This window comes from Tauraco erythrolophus, chromosome 2 (assembly GCF_009769465.1).
Source record: "Tauraco erythrolophus isolate bTauEry1 chromosome 2, bTauEry1.pri, whole genome shotgun sequence".
NCBI lineage: Eukaryota > Metazoa > Chordata > Aves > Musophagiformes > Musophagidae > Tauraco > Tauraco erythrolophus.
The window spans coordinates 34,078,546-34,100,146 of record NC_141466.1 but is presented as its reverse complement, the minus strand read 5'-3'; positions in this window follow the sequence as shown (position 1 = coordinate 34,100,146).

The window sequence follows — 21,601 nt, the reverse complement described above, 5'->3', positions numbered from 1 at the left end:
ACATGTATTCCCCCCAGTGAGATTGGAAGAAAGTTGCAGCTGGAATCTCAGTTCTATAGAATCAGTGGGATTTACCACTTTCTTCAATAGGGATAGAATATTTTTCAGTTTGAAGGTTTTGAGTCTTCTCCTCTCCAGAAAGCTTAATTACTCATAATTGAGGAAAATTTAAAAAAAAAAAAATGAAGGAAAAGATTCACCAGAATATAGTTTAATGTAAATGAAGCAAGGTAAATCTATTTGCATGGTAACCTAAATTACCACTAAACTCGCAAGTGAGAAAGATTTTTTGCGGCATTCTGTACATACGCTACTTTTTAATTGATTCCTTGCTTTGAACATGTTGCATTGGGACAACTGTGTTGATACTGGCTCTTACGAGTTTTTTTGTTTAGTTTTGTTTTTGTAAACCAGAAATCAATTACAAAGAAATAGAATAGCAGTACTAGCAGCAAATGAAATACAGTTTTTGCTATGCTTTTTCAACAAAGTTTGTTTTGGCATGCTATTTTCAGCTGAAGTATGAATAAATATATTTCATCTATTTTTGGACTTGTGTTGTGCTAAGAGCCAATTTTAAATCAGAGCTTAGCCTAAACTGTACTGATGAGATCTTATAACATTCCTCTCTTGTGGTATAGGTTCCCTTATAATAATCCACTCAGGGAAATGTAGCTTGTAGCAGGATAGTTGTTTTATGCAATCTCTCACTCTCTTATCATTAAAAGCTCAGTTGAAGCATCACAGCAGTGCAGCCAGAATACCAGAAACTGGTTGGGAAGAAAAAAAATGTGAAAACCAAGAATGTTCATCTATTTCCCATTATGGTTTATCAACATATACTCATGTGCAATTGTTCAGATTCATTTTGCGCAGACTGGTGGGTGCACAGGCCAAGATGTTGTGCTATGAGACCAGTCTGCAGCCTTGCATATTCCCACCACTGCGGGCAGGGCTGTCCTCTCCAGCTGTCTTTGCTGCCCCCTCCCAAGTGGACCGTAGTAATGGAAGTTGTGACTACTGGATGAAAAGAGCACTGGTAGTTGCAAACTGTAGGACCTTATGGCTAAACACTTCTTTAATATTCACGAGCATGGTACAACAGCTAAACTGTCATTACCTCAATAAAAAGCTACTAGTAGAAAAGCTATACTAAGGAGGGAGAGGAAAAGGGCCTTCCTCTGAGGTAAAATGAAGGTATAACAGAAAAACAAGCAAAGATTCAAGTGCCTTGCATGGTGAAAGCACGTACTTGTGAAATGTCCAGGATATGGAACTACAAAGAAATAAGAAACTGAGGTGGACATACAACAATTCTCTAGAACGTCTAAGGATCCATCCTCAGAGAACATATGCAATGATGCAGAAGTTGTTTTGTCTTTAAACAGGTAACACTGAATATTTGATCCAGCCTAGTGGAGGCGTGTACATACTTATAGCCCTATTACCTGCATGCCAACTCCACACAGGGCTGAGGGCCTCTGCATTGGGCAAATAAGGACTAGGATGGTTCATAGGGAGGGAATGACCTCTGCAAAATGGCAGAAAGAAAAAAAACGAGCTCTACAAGAAGAAATGGCTCTGCAAACAGTCTCACCTCTCCAGTTCAGGACAACATTGGATTGAGGGAATAGCTACCCTGGAGGATTCCAAGCAATGCCAGCCTAAAAGTCTAGTCGTTCCTATAAGCACACTTCATCCCACAGCTAGGGTTTCAAGGTGGGTTTTCAGGTCATAAGACCTGCATCAGCACAGGCCCACCACCAGTGGTGTGGTATAGCCCCAGCATGAGTCTTGCACTTGGACAGCCACAAAGGTTCAAGATTCGCAGGCTGGACACATCTGTGAGGTCTCTATATTCAGAGAAAAGACAGTTCAGTGGTTAAACTGGAAGTCTGGGACTCGCAAAATCAAAATTCTCCAATAGCCTTCTCATTTGAACTTGAGCAATTCACTTCACCAGTGTGTCTTCTAGTTCCCCAGTACTCACTGAAAGAAGAAATTATTTTTTTTCACTACCTGGCTACCTTGTCTTTTCAGAGCTTGATGTCTTTAGCATGTTCTTCAGAAGTTCTCATACTGCAGGTATGAGGTGTCCTCATATTCAAGAGAGTGATTGAGGCTTTCAGGCACTACTGTGTCATAAATATGTAATAATTGCTGAAACCTAAAAGGTCATGTTGAAAGCAGAACTAAGATGACACAAGCTGAAGGTCAAGAGCCTTTTCCAAAAAGGTAAATATTCCAGAAGATATATAACTTGCTTTTTGTTAAACTAAATATTATATCTTTGTAGTTTTTGAGAGCATTAAATGTGGGTTCTAAAAATTCAAAATATTTACATAGTGCCTGAGAGAGAAGAGAATTGCATGTATACAGAAGTTCTTCAAATATTATCCTTCATTAATATCTCTACTAAGTTATCTTCTGGAAACATGCAATCAAAATCAGGGCTTGGCAATACTGTGTACAAAGACCTTATAACAAGGACAATGCTTGTATGTCAAAAGGGAAACATTTCTGTCTTTGTGCTGTTTATCAAGGCCATTCAGAACTTCTGATAACTCCAACAGAATGTAATTCTTATCCCCTGATTCAAAGGGTTTTTTACTGCAGACTCAGCAGTACGGGGCCAGGACTTACAGCTGAGCACTCTTCTTTTATTCAGCAGAGAACAACAGGGAGAGACAAAAAATCATGTTCAAGTATTCTAGGCAGTTACTGTTAGAAATAGGAAAGAAATTCTCCACACACATTGTGACTTTCATTGGGTGTAAATATTTCCACTAGTCCACAGGTATAACTATGAAGTACGAAAAGGATCTCACACAGCATTTTAACACCTTTCTAAATGAAAAAGACTTGTACTTCTGCTGATATTTTTTTAATCTTTTTATTTTGTCTTTACCACTATGAAGCTCTTAGATCATTTCTTTTGAAAACTACTCTTCTCTGAATGCTAGTGTTAATCTAAATATTTAGTGTTAGTCTAAATATGAATAGCCAAGTTCTTTGTTATAGACCTCTTAAGTCTCACAGTAGCTCACAGGAGCATCTAGATATTGCAGCAGAGCTGGGTGTTACGTCTCAAACACTTGGAATTTTATTTCTCTCAAATTGCACCTCTATTTGTATTTAATCATTTGAGATCATCTATAGACGTACAACTGCTTAAATCAGACTATTCACTTTCCGATGTCTGTTTCTGCTTTAGTGTTGACAGATAATTTCACATGTTCCACACATAAAGCTTGCAGTGTTCCTCCACCTACTTTATGGAAATTATATCGCTCTTCAAAGCCCTGGACCAAATCCCGTGAGTTTGCAAATTTAACCACAACTTGCTCAACTGAGAATCCTCCTGCTCAGAGGAAGAGAAACGGGGAACTCCCTACTAAAAAGTCAACAATCCTGGCTTTGATTTTGGATTCCTGTTCCTCTCCAGTCAGAAACATGTGAAGGGGGAAGAAAGAGCACTGCCAGTGCTGAGAAAAGATGCAACTCTTTCAATTTGAGTTCAGCCCACTTCTGGGCTGACAATATTGAACTAAGTCAGTATTAGTGAATTACTTCAATAATGAGTCCAACCTTGTCCAAGAAAACTTGAGAATCAAGGACCTGGAGTTGGATACTTAAACGTTTTTTTTTTTCTTTGCAGAAATAGTTAGTCTATATAAATCTGCATACTGTCCTCTAACTAAGTCTGCACACATAATGCAGAGGAAAGAATAATCTGTCTCACAATATCTGTATGCCCTATTTTTTCTCCATCTTAATACATCTTAATGAAAAGCAGGCACGCCAATGGACAAGTAGGTCCTATACGGCTCTCCAGGACTGGAAATGCTTCATTTAAGGATTTATCTTTTCAAGAAAACAATACTCACTCTTCCTTCAGAGCTGGCCTGGTCAGGAACAGGAGGTGGCAGGAAATCAATAGGCAAAAGATATGCATGGGTCATAGGTGGTAATTTTGAACTACTCTGTTAAAATACTTTGAACTATTTTGAAATCATTTTGAAGAGCTGAAGTACAATTGTGTGCAAGTCTCTTGCAGATAGCTGTCCAATCCCTCCCTTCTACTTTTAGGCACTGACAACAGTCTCCTTAGATCATTAGTCTAGCATCAATACCTTTCTCTTTGCTACTATTTTTCCTCTGTAGATCTTCCTATTACGTATCCCTAACAGAGGATCACTAACTGCCAAACCTTTCTAACACTGCTGTAAATACCAATCTTTTATCTGTTTTATCCTGTTATGGAAAATAATAAATTGTGACCATTTTAATAAGCATGTGTGTTGACAAACTATGTTTTTATTTTCACAACAATCATCAAATTGTTCATTATCAATACACTTTATAACACAATTTCTCTGTTCAGGAATAATGTATAGGCTTGTGTGATCTTGTCAAGATACTGACTGAATAATTACACCAAGCAAATATTTTTATACCAAGCAAATACAATCTATAAAATATCATGTGAAAATAACTTGTCTGTTTATTGCTGTTGTTTTTAACAGCTGCCTGTGTCGTGTGACACTTTTTTCATCCCGTTGAGATGATGGAGACTTTATAAACAATAGAAAAGGTAGATACAAAAGATTACAAAGAGTAGTGATGTCTCTAGATATAGAGCTCTTCTTAAGTAACTATGTCTCTTTGTAGATATCTGCATGAGCAAATCTCTACTTGCATGAATGTTTTAGATAGGAGCAAGAGAAGGCATGGATGTGGTAGAATCACTGCTGATGATTGCAATAGGCCTGAATGTTTGTGGAAACATTTCAGCCACATTTGTCTGGCTGTCCTTTGAAGTTGTATCTGCTTCACAAATACAGAAGCGTTCCATTTCTTAGTCAAAATGCATATACCATAGTCCCTTTGGAGATAAGCAGTTAAATCTCCGCTACTTGGTAGAGATCAGTGACACCGACAAGTGCAGGTTGGGAATTGTGCCATAAACTTTAGTGATAGTCATAATAAAAGAGTTGGAAAGGAACCAGCCTGGCTTTCATAACCTCTTTTGTGGGATTAAGAGCTGCCATAGCTTTGTGGTGGAGAAGAATGACCACGGCTTTAAACTTCTGAACTTCATAAATTCCGACCTGGAAATAACAAAGATGAACAAACAAGGAATCCCAAGAAAGTAGTTTCACAAATACTTTGCAGAGTAGAACAAAACATATTACCTTAATGTGAGTAACATTCAACAGTAGGTCCCTGAAATTCTCCTTTCTCAGGAATTTATGCAATCTATGGCTGGGATCTGTCTCATATCTTTCTTTCTGCCAGTCAGTCAGCTGCAAGGATAGGGATCAGTCTTCTGCAATAACTCTTAAACAACATATTTTTGTCACCTTGGTAGAAACATCAGTGCACAAAGTAAGGTACCAATTGTCCCTGAGCAACATGAAATCAGGAGGATGATGGATAGAACGCCACCAAATCCCAAGACTCATTTTCCCTGAAGGAAGGGAAAAAAGTTTGAGGTACCCCTTGCAGAAAGCCTAGCCTGTATTTGGGGACTAGCATGTCTCTTTCAGAAATAATTTAGATATCTTCCCTACAAGCGTGCGGAAGTTCTTACCCTTATAGATGAGAAACTCCCTGTCCCCCTGTGCCTTCAAGACTTGTGAAAGGGGCACAGTCTGCACAGGACTTGGCCTTTCCCACATAATGAGGTGAACAGACTCTCATACTTGCATGTTTATACACTTCCAATCCTTCAAAACTATTTACAGTTAATTTCAAAGTCCCTTTAAAAGTCATAGTTTTACACTGGATTTTCATTAATTAAAATAAAACAAATAAAGTGATTTCTGTCACTATGGTTTTTTAAATAGAACCTACAGCATGTGAGCAATATGCCTGGTTGCACTTTCAGAGATTTCTACTAACATATCTTTTACATTCTTCAAGTGAGATGCAAAAATCATGTGGAAGTTTTGAAAGCTCACACTGAATTACTCGATTTATGTTCTTCCACGTACATTAAATTTTAGCACAATACAAATATTTGTATTGGCACAGTATCCTCTGCTCTGGAGAATTTAACTGTATTCACAAATTGTTACAATATTCCTCTGTTAATGTAATCCTTTTACAGTATATATTAACATATGGCTATCTAGTAAGAAAAGATAAAGACAAATTTAGCCTGGAAATTAGATAAAGGTCTGTAATCATTACAGAATTGAAATTCTGAAAAAAAAAACCTCTAATAGGTTTTTAGTCTGGCTACTCCTAGCTACTTGTAGACTTTGATCAGTTTTTATGGAGAGGATTATCCATATATATTGACATTGGCTGCAATAGCAAGGGTCTGGACACAGTGATCCAAAGAGATCCCTCCTACATCTATGTTCCGATACAAATGCTGCCAAATTTACAATGACAGCAAAAAATGCAAGGTTGCAAGTATCTGTTTGTTTTTTTTTTTTACTGTATGTAAACACTCCTCCTCACAAATAACTATTCATGGTGAGATAAAGATTGCTGAGTTTTACGTTTCTTGATTTCAGTTAAAATGCAATTTAAGGCATTTTATGAAAGACCAGCCTTTTTCTCCAAGCAAGGAATAAATAGAAAGTGTTTGTTAAACCATTTTATTAAATGTAGCAAACTGCGAATTTTTGCCTCTCTGGTTTACTTGAATTTTAGTTCTTTCAATCAAATAGGATGAGCTCAAAGCAGTCAAGCATGTATAAAGGTTAAAACACCCTTGAAAGGCTATCCTGTTCTTGCTTATCATCTCCTCCTACAACTCAGAAACCCTGCCTATTAACCTCTTTAACTCTCTTTTAGGTGTCCAAGATCTCTATGTATTCCTTTCAAGTTTCTGAAGAGTGTACAGGCAGGGAAATGAAAGTGTCAGAGAGGAACCAGGCTAAGAAGAACCCTGGAAACAGACAGGGTTTTTTGCAAATATTTATTTTTCTCATCTTGAGGCCTCCAGGTATGTTTGATTTAAGGCACTGAAAGAGCAATCAGTCTAGCTGGTGGAAACTTTTTCACAAAGCAAACAAGCGCAAAGATTAGAACCCTAGAAGTGTTCACATTGCATCATACGTGGTGGTAGCTAAAATCTCCTCTCTAACTAGCTCAAATGAGTTGCCAAGTCAGCTGAGCAATCTCACAGACATTTTTGTGACATTTTACTAGCAGCTTTGATAAATAAATGGAACTCATTAGAAAGTGGGTGCTGATTTCTAGTGATAACTTTTGCTAGTGCAAGAGACATTTGCAACTATTATCTGTTGACTTATTTTTATGCAAAACCTGCTCTACATACATACATGCTTAGTGCAGATAAAAGCTATTGAGACATATATATATTTGGATCTTGGTTGCAGAGTTGTGCAAGTGCCTTTTTAAAGCATAAATAAAGGTCTTTGTGTATAGTGGACAAATGAAAATTATAGAGGTACCTGTTCTGCCAAAGCAGTGAGTCCTGAGGGTCTGCATGACATGTTTTAGCAACACCATTCCAAGAAGAGGCATCAGTAGCCTACAACCAAAGCCCTTCAAAGGATTTATCTGCACAGTTCATTGATAAAAATGAGTGGAAAGCACATAGTAGAGTCCCATAGAAGTTCCCTGTTAACTGAAAGAAAGTATACTCGTTCCAGGAGCAAAAATGATGCTGGTGCCCTCCAGCAGCATGGAAGACACTGAAACACATGGCCCACAATGTCAAAAAAATTTAGTGCATTCTGGGTTTGTTTTGTAAATGAGAGATATGTGTCAGAAGTATGATACACCAAAAGCCTAGATAGACACAGGGGAAGCAGTCCTTCACTTTCCATTGATGCTAAAAGCTAGCAAGATGAGCTTGTTCAAGCTCAGGCTTCCCAAAACAGTTGATCCTTCACCTATTTGGTTGCCATCTTTATCCTACAGTCTTCCAAGTACAGCCGGCTCTTTCAAAATACTCTGCTAAGATCAGCTAAAGCTGCACAAAACATACTGTAGAAGTTGAAAGCCTTGAGCACTGACCTAGTACATTCCTACCAATCCAACAATCTGGATCATTTTTAGGGAAAACACATCAACTCCTGGAATACCTTTGCCCATCCAGGAATGTCAGACTGAATTGAAGCCAGGGCAGCTAGTAAAAGGGATGTCCTAGAGACAACATTTCAAACTCCATAACCATGCACCATTCTGTGGCTGCAGGGAAAGCAGAGTGCAGGATAGCATAGATTGCTCAGACTTGTGTCCAAAGCTGGAACAGTCCTCAGAACCTAAGAGACTTAAGGACAAAGAGCATGTCAAGCCACCTTTTACTTCCACCACCCCCCTCATATCTGTTGATGTGCATTGAGAACATGGTCAACATCTCCACTCTGGAGTCATCTCTCATTCCAGTGAGATGCTGGCCACCTGATGAATGTTTCATGAAGAGCCATTACTTCTGCGTTGCAGCATTATGAATGTTTTTTTTTCTGCAAATTTCATCATTTTTTATTTTTAGCACATCATTAATGGATAATGTTAGGTTATGTGATAAAAAGCCTATCCCTAAAGAAGGGATAGGAGAGATAGGGGGCAGGAAGCCCAACTAATACCCTGACAGGCCCATAGCAGGAGCCATCAGGCCACCTCACCAGAGGAGGACCTAAAGGTGGGAAAAAGGAGGGATCGAGATGATTTGAGGGAGAACAATTGTAGGAAAACAGAGGGGCAAGGGAATAAAAAAGGGCCAGTCACACATAAACAGCTGCTGGTCAAGACGTTTGTCCAGCCATTTTCTGAACCTGGTCAGCACAGGCTCTGTCTTCTTATTAAATTCCTTTCTAACATTTTTCCTGGATAATGGATCTCCATTGGTGTTCACGTCTGTGTATGGGGGTGAGTGCAGCAACTGGGGTCAGATCGCCCATCGGCCATATACAAGCACACACAAACTTATTTATGTGTTTATGTATTGTGTATTTATTCTCTCTGGTGGACCTGCATCCTGTTCTTCCAGGGAGTGGAGCAAGATAAGGCCATTAGCGCTGCCTGTGTTTTTGTGAGTGCTCTGATTATCTTTAAAAACATTGATTTACCATATGAACCAACGACTTTTTGTGTTTTTTTCCATTAAAAATAAAAAAAGGCAAGTCTAATATTGTCCTATAAACAAAACATTTAGTTTTGGGTTAACGTTAATCAATGATACTAGGTAACACTATTTCCAGATCATTTCTATACTTGCTGTTTACTGCAGGCCCAGCTCATCAGTCAAAATACCTCTCCCATAACATGCTCCAGTGTCTCCCTGGATCTATAAGGCTATGATAACCTTTCAGCCAGTTTTCCTATTCAAAAGGGCGATTATATGGTCAAATAAGAAGAGAGGTTTGATTACTTTTTTACTTGGGTAATAATGTGGCTCTTATCCATCCAAAGGTGACTAGGCAGTCACATGTTATACTTTCAGTATCTTTCCAACGTATGGAGAAGTGACATGGAGACATCTAATGGATCACTGCTTTTCTGAACTGAAACTATTACTAACAGCAGTTTTAAGCAACACAGTGTTTTCTAGGCAAAGTATTGCTCTTCCCACCCCACCCAAAAAATTTGGCTATATGCTTAACACTCCTAAGAAATTCGCTTGAATTCTTCGAAGCCTGCCATCTTGCCCTCTTTTCCACACTAAGAAAACAAAGCAAAAAGTTTGAAATGTTACAAGCTGTTAAAGCAAAATATTTCTTAAGATCTCTAAAAGCAGGAAAAAGTCTGATCCAGAAGCATCAGGCTACAACAACGGAAAACTTTTGCAATACAATTAACTGTTCTTTAAATTCTTATGCTTTTGTTTAGGGTAAGCCAAAATGATGCTTTATCTCAAGGTTTGGATTGTTTTTTTTTTAAGTAACTGGAAATGATGAGTAGAATTTTCATATCAAGAGCTGAAGGGTTGTAAGATGTGAAAAGAAAAAAAATATGTTTTCAATATGGTGAAACTTTCACCAGGGAAACTAGATAGGGATGTACTGATTATTAAGCACAGATTTTTGGGTGATAAACAGCACAGTCCTGTACTTGTTAAATAATATTCTCGGTCATCTCAGTAACATTTGACTTACAAAAAGCAGCAGTGATTTGGTTACAGCAGATATGCAGCAAAAGCAACATAGTTGGTGGTCTTAACTTTTACAGAATGTTGCTTTAACGCAGTCAAATAGAACAAATTCTGGTGATTTATTGTTGGACTAGATTTCACTCTCTGGGCAACATGCCATGAAGTTGGGGTCAGGGCACTGTAGGCTGTACTAAACATATATTTTTCAACCCAACAGACACATCTGACTGTTAATCTTCACGCACTATTCATTAGACTCTTACTGGCCCTACCCTACCCATTATTTACTACAAGCCTCTATGTATTAAGAAAGTAAAAACAATAATTGCCTGCCAAAAAGTCACAGTTTCTTCACCCGCGGTCAAATGCATGGCAGGCACTGAAAGTCAGTACCATGTGAGACGAAGCCAAAAATATGCCATTACACTCATGGGTTTAGATAATATGTCTAGTTAGTATTTCACATCACAAACACCAGTATCTTAAAATGTCGGGACATAATCCTGCAATTCAAGTCTTCCTCCCGTGTAAAGGCAGACCAGACACAAAGAAAAAGTTGCCTGCAGAGTGCTGTGCTGAGCCTGGTGCAGCCCTGCCTGCGCTCCTGAGAGGAGGCAACAGGCAGCAGGTTCCTTCAGAAGAGCAAATACATCCTGGGATGTCTTCACAAGGGTCAGAAAACCAGATCAGAGACAGCTGTCACTTCAGAAAATGACCATCAGCTCATACTAATTGGCTTTACAGTGGTCATGCAAGAGAAAAAAAAAAAAAGACAGAAATCACTGCCAGTAAGAAATAAATTAATAGCCGACAAATCACCAAACTAGGTCTCCTGGGATGGCAGATTAACCCAGCACTGCCCTCTGAATAATTTTGGTGCCAAGATGAGACAAAACAGCTATCTGCATAGCAGGCAGCTACGCACAAACTGTCCTTGCTGAATACATCAAAACTACCCAGACTGCAAGTCCAGAGTTTTGGCTGGAACTTTCTACTGCTGTAATTACACTCACCAATTCTTTATATTAATAGAGAGTTTACAATAATAGCAGAGAGTAAGCTGCTAGCCAGATTTCCAGTTACAATTCTTGTTTGACAGGAAGTTAATACGATTAGATTCAAATTATTGCAAAGCTACGTAAGGAGTACTGGCAACCTCCTGTAAAGCAGAACTGTAGTAAATGAAGTGAATAAGAAAAGGCTCAGGCTCCACACAGTAGCACTTTATCCAAATTCTTGTGATCAATTATAAGGATTCTGCAGTTATCCAGCTACTCTGCCACAGATACTCAAATCTACTATCACCTGCGCTGTCTCCCAAAATAATTAGCACCATTTTTTGTATCTTCCAAAAACATAAAAAGAGCAAAGGAATAGGGAGTTGTATAAAGGAAAAAGTTATTACTTGTCTATAATATTAACACATTATAGTATATAGTTCCAGTACATTATACACTATGGTATCACTATTATTAATGTGTGTGAAAATGCTACAGGAACCCACAAGCATCCTTTCCCCTTTCGCTTTTCCTAGTAGGTGTCATGTTGAAATCCTGTCCCACACCACCACGCTCATTAGGATGAGGAAGGCTGCAGCCAGAGGGAGCGTTGGGGCTGATTGTCTAAGAAAAAGGCATCCCACTCCGGGATGGCTTCAGCTTAGCAAGTCAACAGTGTTAACACACAGGCACTGCAAAGTAGCTTAATTCCAGTCTATTCCTGGTACTGTCTTGGTGTGTGGTGGTAGCTAAGGCTAAATATTTTTCATAGCAGTGTTTTCATGAAAGAAGATACGTTATAGTTTAGGAATTCTCTAGGAATATATTAGTACCAAAATACCAGAGAGAGAAACATGACTTGTAAGCAGAAAGGCCAATGAATTAACATTGCACATAGTCAAAACATGATAAGATAAGGTGAATGTGGCACCTAAAATCAGGTCAAATTCAGTCCCAGTAAAAGACACTCCATATTAATCTTGCACTTCTTCAAGTCTCAGCATATTCAAAACTGATAATTTACCCAAGAATTTGGCTGTTTTCTTCTCCTATCTGGAAAAACTACCAGGAAGCTTAATTTCCTTAAAATTATCTGATAAATGTTTTCAGATAAATTTTTTTTGTCTTTAAATATTTGTAGACCTATGGAGCCATGAAAAATATTTAATTTTCATTTTCTAAATGTTATTGACTAATATAGTTAAACTAGTCGGAAGCACTCCATGGCATTCTCTCTCTCATCTCCAGAGGAGGTGTCCAGCCCATTCTGACATTAATGGCATAATCTGATACATCTTGAAAACTGTTTTCCAATAATAATCCAAACAACCTTCACTTTTTCAAAGCATCTCACGCTGCAAGAGTTTGACAAAGAACAGCCTTGACACAGTATCATGATATCGGAACTCACAAAATAAAGCACAATTAACTGAAAAGCCAGTGAAAAGACTAGTGAATTGTTTTACTTTTCCTCTTTTTTTTATGCAGTTTTCTGCTCAGTAGTATGTTTCCTCTGTTAGTAAACATATATCATAACCATGTGGGAAGCATCTTCCTAGGTAAAGAAAAATTGGCATATGCAAGAAAATCTTGAGAAATGTAAAAAAACGTTATAAAAACCTTAAACTTATTTAAGTTAAAAAGTAATTTTAATTATCATCTTTTAATTTTGTGAGTAAAAAAAAGTAGTGCTAAATTTAAGAATGAAAAATATAGAAAATAATAAAATAAGTAGGTGGTAAAAAATAACTAAGAAGTAAAATGAGAAAAATTTAAGATTTTTCATTACTCACTGCACAATAAGATTTGAGTTTTATTAGAAGCAGAACTACTGGAGTTATGGTCAAAATATATGCTATTAGCCTCAGAAAGAGAAGATAAACATGTATCTGGAGTTTACAGGTTTGATGTCTAGATTTGAACAGCTGTTAGCATCAAAAAAATAACGTTACTCATGCAGTAACAATATTCTAATGGATTCAAACCTGTACTGAAGAAACTCCAAGTCACAACCTCTAGCTGTTTTAAAATAGGTCCTCTCTGTGGATAGTATTTTAAGACACTGATCCAATCACTGTAGACCTTTCAGAACTTTTGGCTTCATTTAATAAAATCAACTTTGCAAAAATATTCTTGCAATATTTGAGGCATCACAGACAACATTATTAGCAACCTGGAGGATGACCATCTTACTGACCGCTTTCTCCTTTTGGGTATTTTACACTGTGATAGGAGGAGTATAAGCATGAGAGGAAAACCTTCAGGGTGTGGAGCAAACCATGAAAGGTGTGAATCTGCAGAACCCTGCAGCATTATATAGACTCTGGTCTTGTTTAAAACAGAAGAAGGATATATACTCAGTTGCGAAAAAAAACTATGACAATGACAACAGAGATCTAAAAGACATTATGTATTGACATACACATATAAAGAATTCAAAGATAAATATTTCAGACTTTTATTTTTCTTTCAATTAGGCATTAAATATCCATCTGAGGGTCTTGGAAAAGTTGCTATAGACAAAGTAACTCCTAAATGAAAATATAGCCTCCTTTCATGAGGATCTTGCAGTTCTTAAACAAATGCCTTATCTGAGAATATTTGCTAATAAAGTGTATTGGTTTTGACATTATTCAAACAGAATTCATACAATATGTTTTGCATCCAACATTTAAGATGAATGCATGAATTATGAGGGAACATAAAGATTGCATTATAACATTTTAATTTTCTGATAGCTTAAGATACCTATTTTGAATAGCAAATTCTCTTCAATGTGAAACTTGCTTTCCCTGAACCTTCTTTAATTAGTTTGTGTTTTAAATTCACTGTTTCCACAAACATACAGCCCAAACTTTGTTACCTGCATACTCCTGCAAAACAAACATGAAAAAGATGAAAGTGGAGGCAGAATTTTGTTCAAGGAAATAACTGTAGGAAATCACGAGTTTGTACCTCCTAAAGGTTGAGTGGCTGAAAAGAAAAGATTAATTACCCTTCAAAGGTGCCTATTTCTATAAAGGGAGCCAAGGGCAACAAGCTTATACTTAACTTGTAAATATCTGAAGACAAGTAAGAAATACCTCTCACGTTACAGATTTTAACCCTTTGTTGTAACTGCCTTTCTAGTGTGGCGCAGGATTTGATTAAGGGCAAGCCAGGCATAAGAACATCATTTCTCCATACTTTGAAATAGATATATGTTGCTCACCAGCCTGGGCTGCAGCACCAAGGACACTGTTGCATCCTCCACAGCCAGGAGGAAATGGCCTGCCTCTTGTAGGCAGGATAGGTACCTTGAGTTGATTAGTAGTAATTAGTAGTTCATTATCTCAACTCAATCCAGCTGGGTAAGAATGATTGGTGCCATAATTCCCCCTTTTTGTTTTACCTTTTTTTTTGTTTTCACAAAGGCTTTATGGACGAGCAGAGACCCAGCCCATTCATCCAACTCCAGCACACTTCCCTCCCACAAATACCACATCAGGGCTTGCAGCTTTACCTCCTTCTCCAAAGGACTCTCACTCAAGCTCCCGGCTCCGGCTCTTTTGGCTCAGGCTCTCGGCTCGGCGAGGGAGTCAGGGCTTCCCAGGGTCTCACCAATGTATCACATCAGGGTCACCAGTTGTTGCTCACCAGCCTGGGCTGCAGCACCAAGGACACTTGCATCCTCCACAGCCAGGAGGAAATGGCCTGCCTCTTGTAGGCAGGATAGGTACCTTGAGTTGAGTAGTTAATTAGTCATTATCTTCAACTCAGTCCAGCTGGGTAAGAATGATTGGTGCCATAGATATATAACAAATTTAAAACCTCCTCCAATCTTTTAAACAGAAACATAATAAAACACTGTAGTAAACTGCCCAGGAAAAGTGTGAAATCCTCCGAGACACCAAGTCAAGCAAAAGTCTCATGAGAATGCTGTAAGTAGTGCTAATCCTGAATTAGGTTAGATTTATATATTTATAACCCATTAGGCTTCCTACTAGCTTGCTTTGCATGCCTCCATGGAAGAAAAAAATACGTAAATCATTAATGTCGCCAAACTTTCCAATACCTTCAGATCCAATAGTTACCCTGAATATTGTATATTCCAGGTAGAGCTCTGCACATACAAATCTAAATCTACATAGAACTCTTTCTACACCTCTGGTCCCACTGAACGTTTTCCCAGAGGATTTAACTTTTGGTATTCAGAAGACATTTTCTAGACGAGAATCACCTCTGTTTCTATCACATTCCCAGTTCCACATTAACCTAAAACAGTAGGGACCAAACTGTCCACCTCCAATAGATAACTGTGTTGGTATTATAAAAAGAGAATGTGCTTATTGTATTTGGTTTTCCACTGTATGCTTTCTCATAAAAAGTTACAGTAGGACTGTCAATAAAATATTTAGGTTCAATGACAGCATGTAACATTTTCTATTCTACCTTCTAGAAGGGAGTGACATTTTCTAAAACCCTATTGGAGGTGTCTTTGACTGCAGACTGAAACAAAAGCCAAAACTGTGCTTTTAAGGTCTCTTAAAAAGATATATCCTGTGGAGTGAATGAGTTTAATCATCTTTCTGTAAACACCTTTCAGAAAAGTCCTGTTGTATACATTGTTCCTAAAAAAATATGGGGAAATCCTTGTTAAATTACAGATGTGTTTATAAATATTAAGTAGAGTGCTACATATAATTTTCTGCTTTTAAGTTGGAACAAGGTTACAGCCCAGGAGCCCCAAGGGTTTATAAGTCAAAGCATTTTTGCACAAAATGTGGCATTATTAAGCTAGATTTTCTAGAAAACTTCTGGGCTTCAAAAGCCAGCCAGATTCAAGGGATGACAAGAAAGACTATTCCCATTTTATACAAAAGATATGTGTCACTCAAAAAACTCTATGAAGGATCATCCATAGTCAAGCTTCACTTACAAGTGAGTAACTGCTCTTCGTGTCTGAAATAACCATTGCTGGCAACATGCACTTGTGATCAATTTGCAGCAGATAATAGCAGTAGAACTGTCAGAGTACAAGTGTTTAAAAAGGAACTTCAAATCTGTCTTTTCAACAACACTTTGAGTTTGTCACCTAGAAAAATGTGATAAAATTTTTATCTGAATACCTCAGTATTTTGTTCTTCATTCTCTTACACGATTTTACAATACAAGCCTAAAATACAGTAGACGTTACTTTAGTTTGAGAGAAGAAAGAGATTTTTCTTGTCGTGGTTACTGCAGTACCTAAGGTGTCCCACTCAGGTGCATATTTTGCTAGTGCAGAGATTTCTGGACAGCTGGTCTCCACATAGCAGATGCTTTCATGGGATTTCTATGCCTCATTTCTAGAGCATAAAGCATGATGCAACTCAATAATCTGGATTCTAGGGCTCCGAGGGACTGCAGGATGTGTCAAAGGACAGAGGACAGACAGTATATCCTTAGGAACTTTAGTTTCATAACTGGCTGCTTCCCACTCTCTTTCCAGCAGCTGTCTTTGCAGAGGCTGCTAGCTGTGAACCCACATCACAGGACCCCTTCAGTTACAAAAGGTGACCTAGAATCTCAGGAGAATGACTAAAGCACCAGAGTAACTCCTCTACTGGGAGGACAGTTCGTGAAAGGTGTTCCAGAAGAGCATCTTGAAGTGTGACAGTACATATGGAAGTCAGATGGCTCTGTCATCTCCATGGAGTCTACCCTGGATAACAAGCACAAAGGCAGCCTGATGCTGAGGAGAACACAGGAGAACGCAGGGCTGCAAAGCAAGGGATTAAGAAGCTCAGAGTTTACAACAAAGATCATCTCTATGACAGTTGCCTTCATCACAGTTGCCTTCTGTTGGTATTGTAGTATAGTACTGGGTACTCAGCTTTGATAGGAGGGGAAAGTAAGTGGGTCATTCTCCTTTGAGAGAGACTTTCTTTTGTCTTCTACCTTATTCAATGATAATTTCTTTCTCTGCTCGATCTGGACAGGTGTAGAAGTCCTGAAGGCTGAAAAGCCATTTTATGGTTCTGTATCCAACGGATATGTTCAAGGACAGTCCAAGATCTCAGGTCTGATATTGTCCACGTATACTTATCAAGCAGCAAAAATTAATCCATGCCTTTTTTGTTGTTGTTGTTTTTTGTTTAGGGACTGATGAGATAAAATATATGGGGTTCTCTTAGCCCATGGGGACAAACTAAGTATCTGTCTGTTTGTGGTGTGGCCTCTCTTCAAGGCAGGAGTCATTCAAGTGCAAATCTTTCTGAAGGCAGAACACTTAGAAGAAGTTTAACAGACTAATAGACAACAAGCTAAAAGCTACTAAAAACCAAGCTAACATAGGGATTAAGAAAAAATAAACAAACAACTCTGAGTCTGGATCAAAGGTTTTCCTGGCAGAGTGGACTCAAACAATAAGGAGTCACAGCAGCTGTCGTGCAGTTCTGCAACATGAAACACAAGGAACTGTAGGCTAGGTAAGTCAATACAGGGACTGGAAGTCAAAAAGTGTGTGCATGTAGGTGAACACATGTACACATGTGAAACCACCATCAGGAGACTTAACTTAAGGAGAAACCTAGTTTGTAAAAATGAAAGGGAAAAGAAAGGAAAAGAGAGTAAGAAAAAATGGGAAGAGAGTGGCATAGCCAGGTGTCATGATTTGATGGGGGGAGGGGGTGGGGCTTCTATTGGCAGGAGAGGGGCTTTGCTCCCTGTGACTTACCTGGTTTTGGAACCAGGTTAGACTTGGTTCTGGCCACCAGATTGGACTCCCATCCCCCTCGGGGTTGAGCCTATCAGTGCCTCTGTGAATTGTCCTATTTAAGTCAGGACAAAGGAACTGGAAAAGGTGCTTTGCCCAGGAGCAAGGAGAGAAGGGAGGAGGGCACTGCCCCCGCTCCCTGGCTCCCGGCTGGGTGGCTGCCTGCGTCGGGCCAGCGCCGCCCGGGGTGCCCACTGGGCTGAGTTCACACAGAGAGGACTGAGATCTGAGAGAAACAGCTGCATCGACAGCAGGTCAGTGAGGATGGAGCGGGAGGAGGTGTGCCAGAACTGAGTTTCCCCTGTGGCTGGTGGTGAGATGGCAGGCGGCCCCCCTGCAACCAGGACGGCCTCGGTGGAGTAGAGACCCACTCGCAGCCCGTGGAGAGAAGATGCCTGAGCCTGAGGATGGTCGTGTTGGGACGCACAACAAGGCAGAGAGGCATCTGGAGTCTGCGTGACGACCCACGCCGGAGTGAGTGACTACAACTCCCTAAGAATCCGAGACTGTGGTAAAGCCCACACTGGGGCAATCCGTGTGGAAGGATTGCTTCCTGTGGGCTAGACTCATGCTGGAGAAGTTTGTGGATTTTTCCTCGTGAGTAGGGGATCCACTGGAGCAGGGGAAAAGAGTGTAAGGACTCCTCCTCCTTTAAGAGAGAAGCAGCAGTAACAGCATGGAATGAACTGACCTGCACTCCCCCAGTCCCTGCCCCCTTTTTCTTAATTGAAATTCAGAAAAACAAAATCTGGACGCTAAAGAAGACAGCATAAGTTCTGTGCTGTCTTCTGCCTACTGTTTTTGTGTGTCCATCTTTAAAGCGTGACCTCCTGCAGCAGAGGACTGCTGCTACTTTTTTGTCTGAGGATCTCTCAATACAGAGTTATGCCAAACAAGCCCACACTCCATTGAATCAGGGATCCCTCCAGTGAAGAAAGCAGCTGTTGGGGATTTTTTTCCTTTGTTTCTTTTTTTTTTTTCTTCTTCTTGTTTTTCTTTTTCTCTAAAGAAAGTCAAAACAGAATGAAAAGGAAAAGAAGAAAAAGAAGAAGAAGCATGAAAAAAAGTTTACTTTCTTCTAAAATCCATTCTGGACCAGCCTACATCAGAGCAATTTATCCTTTAATTACTAATTAACTTGAAACTTACTTTGAATTATAAGCAAATGAATGATAGACATATATGAACTTTGCAGCTTACTCCTATGTAGAAAGGGCAGGTGAGTTGGATCTCATTTTCACTGGTCAAATTAAGGAATGGCAAAAATGCAAATGAAGATGGAATTGATGCAAGGTCAAAATTACTGTCCCATAAATTCTATTACTTTTGCAACTGTTTCAACGCTCATTCAATCCTATGATTTTTTTTCCTCATTGTCCTTAAGTGTTGGCTTGTAAAACAGAATTCTCAGGGTTTGGTTTTTTTTGTGCTCTTCATAAATAAGCAATTCTGAATGACCAATTCAAGTGTTTTGGAGAAAGCTTGGAGTAAGCCAGCAGCTCCTCTGTCAAATCTGTTGTGAAGCTAACATGCAAGTGCTTCTGCGTACCAAAGCGGAAGGATTTGATGAAGAGTCTAGCTGTCTTGTTCTTCATGTTGAAAGTGTCATTTTCTTTTCAGCTGCTATGAAACAACCTCAGGATTCCAATCTCCAACCCCAGCTTTTGCACAAAGTATTTTTTACCAATATGTTTTTCTTTGCTCATGATCATCTTTAACTTACAGAAGTACATGACTTCTGTTTTTCTTCAGTGAAGAGGGGGAAGTGAGTGTAATGACAAACTTCAAAACAAAGGCATCATTTATATATGACACACTATATGTTAGAAGAACTTGAAGAACTCTTTGGTTCAAAGCCAAGCATTCAGAGGTCGAGGAAGGTCAGAATGAAAATTGTCTGGGCAAACTTAATCAGGCAATACAGGCTTTCATTACATGAATGCACACAATCCTTTTCTGTTGGACCCCTATCGTCACTTGGCTATTGTATTGTGCTCATTACTGTGTACTATGTGCAATCTGGTTTTAACTCCTTAAAAGAAATTTCATTTTGAGATTGTTTTGTTGGTGTTTCTCATTTCTCTCCTCCTCAGTTCAGTTTTTCCCCCTCTTTTTGGTCACACCAGACAGATTGTACCTCCACAACGTGTGAGCATCAGCAAGGTGGTTGTGAGCAAACATTAGTTTTATTTTCTGTCCTAGTAACCAAACCAGAACCAAGCACCCACTCCCAGACCACATGTGAGGTATCTTTTTCAAGAGGAGCATGACTTTAGTGCACCAGATGAAGGAAGAACACCAACCATCCTATGAAAATAGAAAGTGCGTAGTCTGGCTCTTCCTAGGAGCTGGGAAAGAACTGAAAGTAATGAGTAAGGACAGACTGCTGAGATCTTACAATTGTGTGTAAACTGCAATATCTCAGAGATGAATTGGGGTAGACGATCATGAGGTGTATGGCAAAGACATGTTTCAAGCCTCATTATCAAAGCATAGAACTATAAATCTTCCCGAAAGGAGAGAAATATCAAAATCCTTACCCTCAGACAAGGCTGATTTTTTCTGAGTATAAAATGTAAAACACAACCAGAGGCAAAGGTATGGCATGGAAAATGTTAGTCCTAGCTTGGCAAGATGAAAAGCAACTTTAAAGACAAGGTTAAAAAGAGTTTGATGATGGGAAACATCAAGCAGGCTTAACCATAGATAATTCCACTAAGTATGCTTGCCAAATGCAGAGATCTTCTTACACTACCTCTTGTGGCAGGTAGATACTGCTTTTCTAATAGGCTTCAAGTTTTTTTTAAATAAAATTACATTCTAATCAAACAGACCATTTAGTAAGAGCAGTCCCCTTCTGCATGTTTTTCTAATTCCTAATCAGCTCTGTATGCCCTATGAAAGTTCAAAATCAGATAGACATGTTGGTTTAGCAGTGAGTAAACATGTCACAGGCTTTCACTTTTTGAGCTCACAAATCACATAATATGGCGTATTTCTGCAGTGTTAGAAGTGTGCTCAGATCTCTACAACAGTATAACAGACCTGTAACCTAAAGACTGTGCAGTATAGGTTGACCTCAAATATTTTTCCAACACATGAAAAACCTACCTAACAAACTGATCTCAACACATCTTTCTAACAGAAAGGAGAAAGTTCATCAGCTCACCGATATACTTTCGTAACGGTATTTATATCAACTATGTGGGTAATAGACCATTTGAAAACCTGGCACTTAGCTGGAAAAGCAAAGTTGGCTGATATAATTAAGAGAATTTTAAATCACAAGAATTTCACTACCAGCCTCTGCTTCCATTTTTCTTTGGCTTTGCTTTTTTTCCCATTTAGTCTATAAAGTTTACAGGAATGCTAGGGTGGCGGGTTGTTAGTCATAATCAAGTTTCACGTCAACCAGAACAGAATACTATATTGCTTGTTAGGTAATGGCTTGGTCTCTTCAGTATTCCTATAACCCAGGCAGGCTTTCCCTTCTGACTACAATTAACTTCAGTACGATTCAAGTAATCCTGCGGCTTTTTTTAAGTGTGAGGAGCAAATGTCACAGGCATCCATTGCCATTTCTTCCTATTTGCATAATTTTCAAAAGGAAAGGCAGGTTGTCCTGAAGTCTCGGTGCACTAGATGCTACCATTTCATGGCCATTACTCAGGCAGCACACAGGGGCTCTATGAAAAAAGGACCTTGTGATATAATGCTGTGAAAGATTCACCTTTCAGAGAACGCGCTCACAAGATCTGAATTGGAAAGCCTTAACAGCATAAAATTTGC